Source organism: Haemaphysalis longicornis, unplaced genomic scaffold, assembly GCF_048455015.1.
Source record: "Haemaphysalis longicornis isolate Haplotype H1 unplaced genomic scaffold, Haemaphysalis longicornis Haplotype H1 scaffold_1, whole genome shotgun sequence".
In the NCBI taxonomy this organism is placed as follows: Eukaryota; Metazoa; Arthropoda; class Arachnida; order Ixodida; family Ixodidae; genus Haemaphysalis; species Haemaphysalis longicornis.
In genome coordinates, this window is record NW_027526203.1 from 43,462,931 (window position 1) to 43,470,416 (window position 7,486).

The following is a 7,486-nucleotide window of genomic DNA, read 5'->3' on the forward strand; positions in this document are numbered from 1 at the left end:
CAGGGCTCGACGGGCAACACCGCTCATCACACTCAACGGGCGGCCTCTTCCCTGGCGGCTGACCGTGAAGTACCTGTGGCTGCTCATTGACTGCGGACTCACATGGCTGCCAGCTGTCAAGGCCCTCAGGGCACGCACTTCACCGGTGCTCCAAGGGGTGAGGCAGCTTCTGTCACGAGGCAATAGCTGCTCACACCAAGTGGCGCAGCGCGTGTTCCACGGCATGTCCTCCGCAGCTGTGCTGTACGCGCTTCCACTCGCCTACCTGGGACCATGACGCTGGCAGGAGCTGGCGATTGACCAACGCCGCGCCATCCGCCTCTGCCTGGGCCTCCCTTCCACGTCGAATGTGGCGGGCACTTACACCAAGGCGGGCACCTAGCCGATCGAGATGCGGGCCTTGCAGACGTGGCTGCGGCACATCCAGCGCCTGCTGACCGTACGCGACGGGTCTCCGCTCCTGCCGAGGTTTCGTAGCCGGCCCAACTCGCACATGGGAGCGATGCTCACTATCTTCGAGGAGGGCATCGAGGTTCCGAATAGACCACATCTGGAGCCACCACCACCAGACACCGCGAAGGCCCTGCAGATCACCACGACCCTCCGCGAGGTCCGCAATAAGTGGACCACACCACCCCAGGCCATCCGCCACGAGGCGGCCGCCCTGCTGCAGGACGACCGGAGCAGCTACCTGACTCTCTTCACGGACGGCTCCGTCAAGTACAGCACGTGCGAGGGGGCGGCTACGTGCGTGGTGCCTGAGCTGGGAGCCAGCCGGAGCTGCCGCCTGCCCTTCCACACTTCCTCCACACGGGCGGAGCTGGCAGCGCTGCACCTGGCCGCCGACCTCCTCCTCGAGGTGGGACCCATAACCACCCCGGGCGGGTCGTCCTCACGGACTCCAGGACTGCCCTGCTGCGGCTACACGCGGCCGATCAACCCACCAACAGCAGCGGCTACCCGTAGCGCTCCCTTGCAACCAAGCTGCGCACTGTGGCCTCCCGAGGCTACGACCTGCGGCTCCACTGGCTGCCGGGCCACAGTGGTATCCGGGGCAACGAAGACGCCGACGGCCGCGCCAGGGAGGCCCACCAGGAGGGCACCCCAGTCTCCCAAGACGTCACTGTGTTCGACGAGGCCCGCACTGCCCTGGCCCGCATGGTGCAGACGATGCACCCCGACCCTTGGGTCGTGAGTGGCCTGGCGCCCAGACGTTGCCCGCACGCATCAGCAGGGACACCCGCTCCCTGCTTCTCCGCATGCGGCTGAACTGCTGCAATGTGTCGGTGCGTCTGCACTGACACGGGCGCAAGGACTCCCCAACATGTGTGGACTGTTCCGAACTGGAGACGCTCGAGCACCTACTCTGCTTCTGCCCCCACCACGCGGGGCCGAGAGCAGAGCTCCACCGAGCGCTCCAGCGTCGAGGCCTTTCCAGCACCGGGATGGAGGGCCTTCTGTTCCCGAAGGGGCCAGCGGCAACCCAACGAGAAGTCTTCGCTTATCTGCTTCATTTCCTGGAGACGACCGGCCTTACGCAGCGGCTGTAGCCCGGAGTGCAGTGATTAACTGATGTGCCCGGACTGAGAGCTTTCTAGGACTGACAGCTCTCTTTATACCTTTCTCTCTCTCGCTCTTTCTACTTTATCCTATCACTCCCCCTCTACTTCCATTCCCCTGCACTGGGTTGTATGCAGGTGAGCTCCCTGCCGAGCTCAAAATATCCCCAGTGAATTTCCTTTCCTTTTCCCGTCGCAAACCACAACAACAACAACAACAACTGGGCTGTTTCAACCGTCGGGAAGGTGGAAAACGCCTGCATCGCTTCCCGCTGGGAAAGAACAACAGTGGCCTAGCGTAACCTGCAGCCACTTAAAAAGCGTAGCTTGTAGCTAGAGCCACGCTAGCTACGTTAGCGATAGGGCTAGTCTCGGTGCTACGCGCTGGTGCGACAGGGCTAGGCTCGGTTACGCTAGCTACGCGCCGAGCCCAGCCCTATCGCAGCGGCGCGCAGTCTCTAAATATTGAAAAGTAAATACAGCTGTCATGGTTGCCAAGCGGCAAACGTACCAATTCCGCCCGCCAACATCAGCCGCAATAGGGCGCATTAAGCTGGCCACCCTTGCGTCAGGCACCAAAATGACTGCCGCCGTGCGTCAGTGTCGTTACTCTTAAGCGTAGCGTATTTAGTGGGTGTAGGTCAGGGAAGATAGAAGCTCCCAGTAAAAACGCGATAACTGTGAGGTCAGTCGAGGGGTCAGGAAGTGTAAACTGGGTGAACGCGAATACTTGTCCACGGGGATTATGTTGTTAAAACTACGCAGCCGCGTTTAGATTCCTCGCGGGTCTACGGCTGTAGCCACTACCGCAGAGATATATTGACGAAGGTTTGAGTGGTAGGTCCTTTGGAATGCGTCCGCAGCCCGTCTTAATATACCGGCGCCGGCTATCAGAGAAGGGAATATTCTGCGCGGAGCTTAATTTTAGGCGTCCATTGCAAGGCTGGGGATTTATACGGAGCACCTGAGGTTTGATTGTTGAGTAATGCAAGTTTCTTAGTTGAGATCTGTTGTCTTGTTGTTTGTTCGGTAGCGTGTTTTTGATAAACACCTAGGAGTTTCCGCATGAGAGTGAGAGATAGAGTTGGGTAAGATGGCTTTTTGCATACTCAACAACAATTGGCTGTGTTCGTGGCTGATCGGCAGCCTAGTGTCGGTTAATTGATCCGTACTCCTCACTCTCTGTTGTGACGTGTCTTTGGGAGGCGGGACTTTTGTAATTAAACTCAAGTGTATGGCGTTGTGAAGGAAATAGGGCTGCCCACAGGACTTGGGATTGGCCCGACGTCTGATTTTTAATGCCAGTGGTACTCGGCTGGTAGCGTGCCGAGGACTCCCTCTGGGCTTGCAAAAATGGTGCGGGACCCCACGATGAAATATGGTGATATGAGCCGTAATGTCACACAATTAACCTTTGCAGCCAAAGTCGCTCATACACATATGTCTACTCCAGCCTTTGGCGGTGGCTTTTCTGCATAATTGAAACGTTTTGCAAAATGCCAGCTTAGAAATTTGTGCTGTGCGGATACGTGATTCTGACATGTCATGCGTCAAATCCAGTTTTTTTAGTTTGCGGCAGTGTTTGAAAACAAAGGAATTAGGGAGTGCCTCGGAGGGACCCAGGGAGTGCGAACTGTATTCACGGACCCCTTTTTCTCTACAGACCCCCATCTGAGAACGACGGCCCTGTGTAATGCTTTGTAAAATACTACGTGTAAATAAACTTGGCCTTTTTGTAATTATACCGCCATTTGTTTGCCAATTGCCGTCGACCTAAGCTAGTAATATTTTTATCTTTAATCATCGACTGACCGATCCCCATTTGAATCAAATCCATCAATTTCAACTCACGTCACAGAAGAGCGCAAGGACTGCCAATACTGTTTTTGAGTGCAAAGAAATGTAATTAAAAGTGTATTTTGCATGCATTTCGAAACGTCGCTAGACATACAAAGCGGGGTTAAGTGGTGTGTGACATCGCAACGGAGTTTTCAAACATTAGGTGCATGTGTCGGTGCCTTGAAATTCAAGAAATTGCGAAGCTGTATTTTCCCGAGTAATTATGAAATGGCAACATACGCCGCATACGGCGAACGAAGTTTCTTAAACAATGCAGTACATACCTCAACACAGCAGTAAATTTCGCATCTATCCTCAAAACTAACAAACATGGTGTTTTGTCTCTTTTTCTTCGATTGCACAGTGATTTTTTTCTGCTTCTTCAGCTGCTTCAATATCCTCCTGACTTCCGGATTGTATTTGTGTTAACAGAATTTTGTGAAATTTTCAAATGAGAAGTTTAGGCTACAAAGATAAAAAGTGAATTTTTTTATTGCACTACTGTCTGCGGTTTTAGTATGGCACGATGTCCAATTAATTGGACACTAGCACTTTGTCAGGTAACATGCGAACAGGTGAGCTCACAGTAACAGAAGCCTACATAACTTAGGAAAATTATTACAAATACTTGAACAGTTTATTAAACACACTTGTACAGATGTCAAAAAAGGTACAAACAAAAGATAGCCCCAAATTGCTTCCTGCAATTTTTTGTCACGGTTACTTCGTGTGTGCCAGTTCAAAACAGCGCCTCTCCTTCGTTACGCAGAAGAACAGCTGGCCCTTGGTACAAAAGAACTTTGTCTTCATACTGCAACCCTGAAGCCTGCAGCGGGCATCGTTTGCAGTATCTGCTAACCTCGGCATGTGATGCACGGAACCTGTACTTGTAGCACGCTTCGATGGCGGAGCCCACTCAGCGTCGCTGTCGCTTTCTTCGTTGTCAACCTTCTGGCCATGTTCAACCAGTGTTTCAGCAACTTCAAGACGAAACTCCAGAAATTTTGGTATTTCTTTTGTCCTCTTCTGCTGTGCGCGCACGTCCTCTGTGTACTGCCTCCATGAGTTGGCCAGAGCGATGTCAAAGAGGTGAAACATGCTACGGATGGTCCACTTGTTTACGCGTGCTTTGATGCGGTAGTAGCTGATCATTCTGTCAGCCACATCGACGCCGCCCATGTTGAGGTTATACATTGCAATGATGTATGGGCGTGGAACATCAATGTACTTAGTTTCTTTGCGCGACCATCGACGGCATGTGTCTTCCGGCTCCTGCCCATGGATTGACGACAGCATTGTGATGGCCTTATTGTCATACCATCGTAGCACCACATGGCGCTTGTCGGTGCGTATCCATTCTTCTGACGCACCTCGCCCGTGTGCCTTCAATTCTTTTTCGCTACAGAGCTTCAGGCCTTTCGGTAGCCGATTGTTCATTACTGGCCCAGTGGCAGCAATCCCCTTTTGCTGAAGTTTGTCAAGGAGAGGCCTTGAGGTAAAATAACGGTCGAAATACAACTTGGTCCCAGGCTCAAGCGATTCCGTCAAGCGCAACACTGCCGACTCAGCAATTCCCGAAGCCCCGGGACACAAGCTCGCCTTCTTACCCTGGTAAATGTCAAAGTCGAGAATAAGTCCATTTGAAGCAGCAAGGACAAAGTTTTTGAGTCCTTCAGGGTTTGGTTTCCCTGGTACGTACTGTTTTAGTTGGGTTCGCCCTGTAAACGGGATCATTTGTTCGTCGATACAAACGTGCTCTGGGCGAGGAATCTTGCGACATCCTTCAAGCAGACAGCTGACGAGTGGTCTTATGCGTCAAAGCAGGGCTTCTTTCTTTTCGTCGTCAGAAATATCGAGTTCATTGACAATCTGAAGCCGACGGCGCAGCTTAAAATACCTGTTCCGCGCCATACTATTCGCAATAAGCGGCACTCCCGTCTTCTTTTTCCAATACATCTGGATCTGGGGGTACGCGACATAGCCAAAGATATCCCAAAGAAGGTTTTCAGTTCTCCGGCCGACACATATAAAGAACGCCCGGTCTGCTCGACATGGGTCCTGTTCATTGCATACGCCATTTTTTCGTAGACCTCTTCGGGCACGTATTGATGCAAGTAGTCGCGGGGAGTCCACGACACCCGTGTTTCATCGGAATCAGCAGAGCTAGGGAGAAAATCTGGAACCCACCCCTGGGAGGGGCCTGCAATAAAAAAAAAGAGCCGCCGTGAGCAAAAGCGTCGTACTTTACCTGTACACTTGCTTGAACATTGACCACGGAGATACAACACTTCACCCCACAATACTTACCCTTTGTGCCGCTTCCAAGACACCCCAGTTGACTTGCTTCGACTTGTAGACGGCCCATAATCATCCACGCTTTCGTCCTCTTCCAAGCTGACACCATGAAGGGGCGCGGGAAAACTTGGATCCGCGATGGTATCGTCGTCGCTGCTGTCAGACAAGTCAATGTCCGACGATGTTCCCTTGGCAATTTGCTGGAGAATTATTTCAGCAGTTTCGTCCGACACGCGAGACCTGTCCCTTGAATGAAAAAGCAGCGATTTAATCTAAGCACGGCACCATAAAATTTATCAAGAAAGCTAAATAAATTCCGCTTCTTAACAAAATGAAGGCGCGTTTAACGCACTGAAGTGCGTAGTCTATTCGAAAGACCGCCTTGAGCGCCCGTGTTCAACGTATTGTACATGCAAAATAAAATCACAAGCAGAGAAACGCTAGCGTGCGCTCAACTAAACTTTCCTGTTCCGCATGTTCCCTGTATCATAACCTTTTCAGTGAATCATAGGTATTACGTTAAAACGGTCACAAAATACTGTGAAAAGCACTTACTTCTCCGGCGGTCGCCGTAAAACACCTCTTTCTTGAACGCCGCCATGTCGTTTCTCTTCCTTCGTTCTCTCTTGGCTTGTTTTCAACGAAACTTCACAGAGGGCGCTAAGAGGCGTCCAATATATTGGACAACTGGATTTTACCGGCAAAAATACACCGCAGTCGGCATAGTATCGTGATACTTGATGTCCAATATATTGGACAAATCTCCATAGCTGGAACTTATATGACTCCGGAGTGGGGGAAGGCGGGGTGGGGTTAAAAAAAATGCTACAAGCGCCCAGTGTGCCTACTCTGCCAGCGGAGCCGCGTTGCCGCCGATTTATTTATTTATTTATTTATTTATTTATTTATTTATTTATTTATTTATTTATTTATTTATTTATTCACATACCTACATTTCGCCCAGAGGGCATTACAGTAGGGGGGTAAGAACGCATTTTCACACATGAAATGCGCCTACAAAGTGAAAGGTTTGAAGAATAACAAGGAACAGGGAAACAAATAACAGACAGTAGGGGGTAAAAACTCATTTTTCACACACGAAATCCTCCAACAAAATGAAGGATACAAAGAATAACAAGGAACACGAAGACAAATAACAGACACAAATTAACAAATGACAGCATGAAAAGTAGCATAAAAAGTAACACTGCCCAGCATTCAAAGTAACACAAGTATGCAGGAACGTATGCTTTAACTAAGGTATAAAAGAAAACAAGCATGCAAAAACAGAAATGCACGCTAGGAAGAATAGCGTTCAAATTTTAGCATTCAAGATGACTGCGTAAATCCACCAGGAATTCATTGTCGCTTGCAACTAGGATGATGTCCCGCGGAAGCTGGTTCCAGGATTTTATAGTGCGGGGGAAAAATGAGTTCACAAAAGCAGTCGTACAAGCGGGTATTTCTCTTATCTTGAGCGTGTGGTCGAGCCGATGAGAGACACATGTGGGCAGAACCAGGTAAGCATCTTTGTTCAGTGGTGTACGGTTGAAGTATACGTCTCTTAGAGAAGCCATACGAAAAAAGGCCCGACGCGACGCAAGCGCAGGCCAGCCAAGAGAATCTTTTATCCGAGTATTGCTGCTTGGAAATGCATAACTTTGCGTAACAAAACGAGCAGCGCGGTTCTGTATGGCCTCGAGACTATCTGTCAGATTTTGCGTGAAGGGGTCCAAAACCGTACAACCGTATTCGAGAATAGGACGGATATTTGTGCTATATAGAAGTTCCCT

At 50.4% G+C, this 7,486-nt stretch overlaps 1 pseudogene; it reads right to left on the minus strand.

Moving 5' to 3' along the window:
- Window positions 1-5,206: 5,206 nt before the first annotated feature.
- Window positions 5,207-6,294, minus strand: LOC144166552 (uncharacterized; annotated as a pseudogene).
- Between the last annotated feature and the right edge of the window lie 1,192 nt (window positions 6,295-7,486).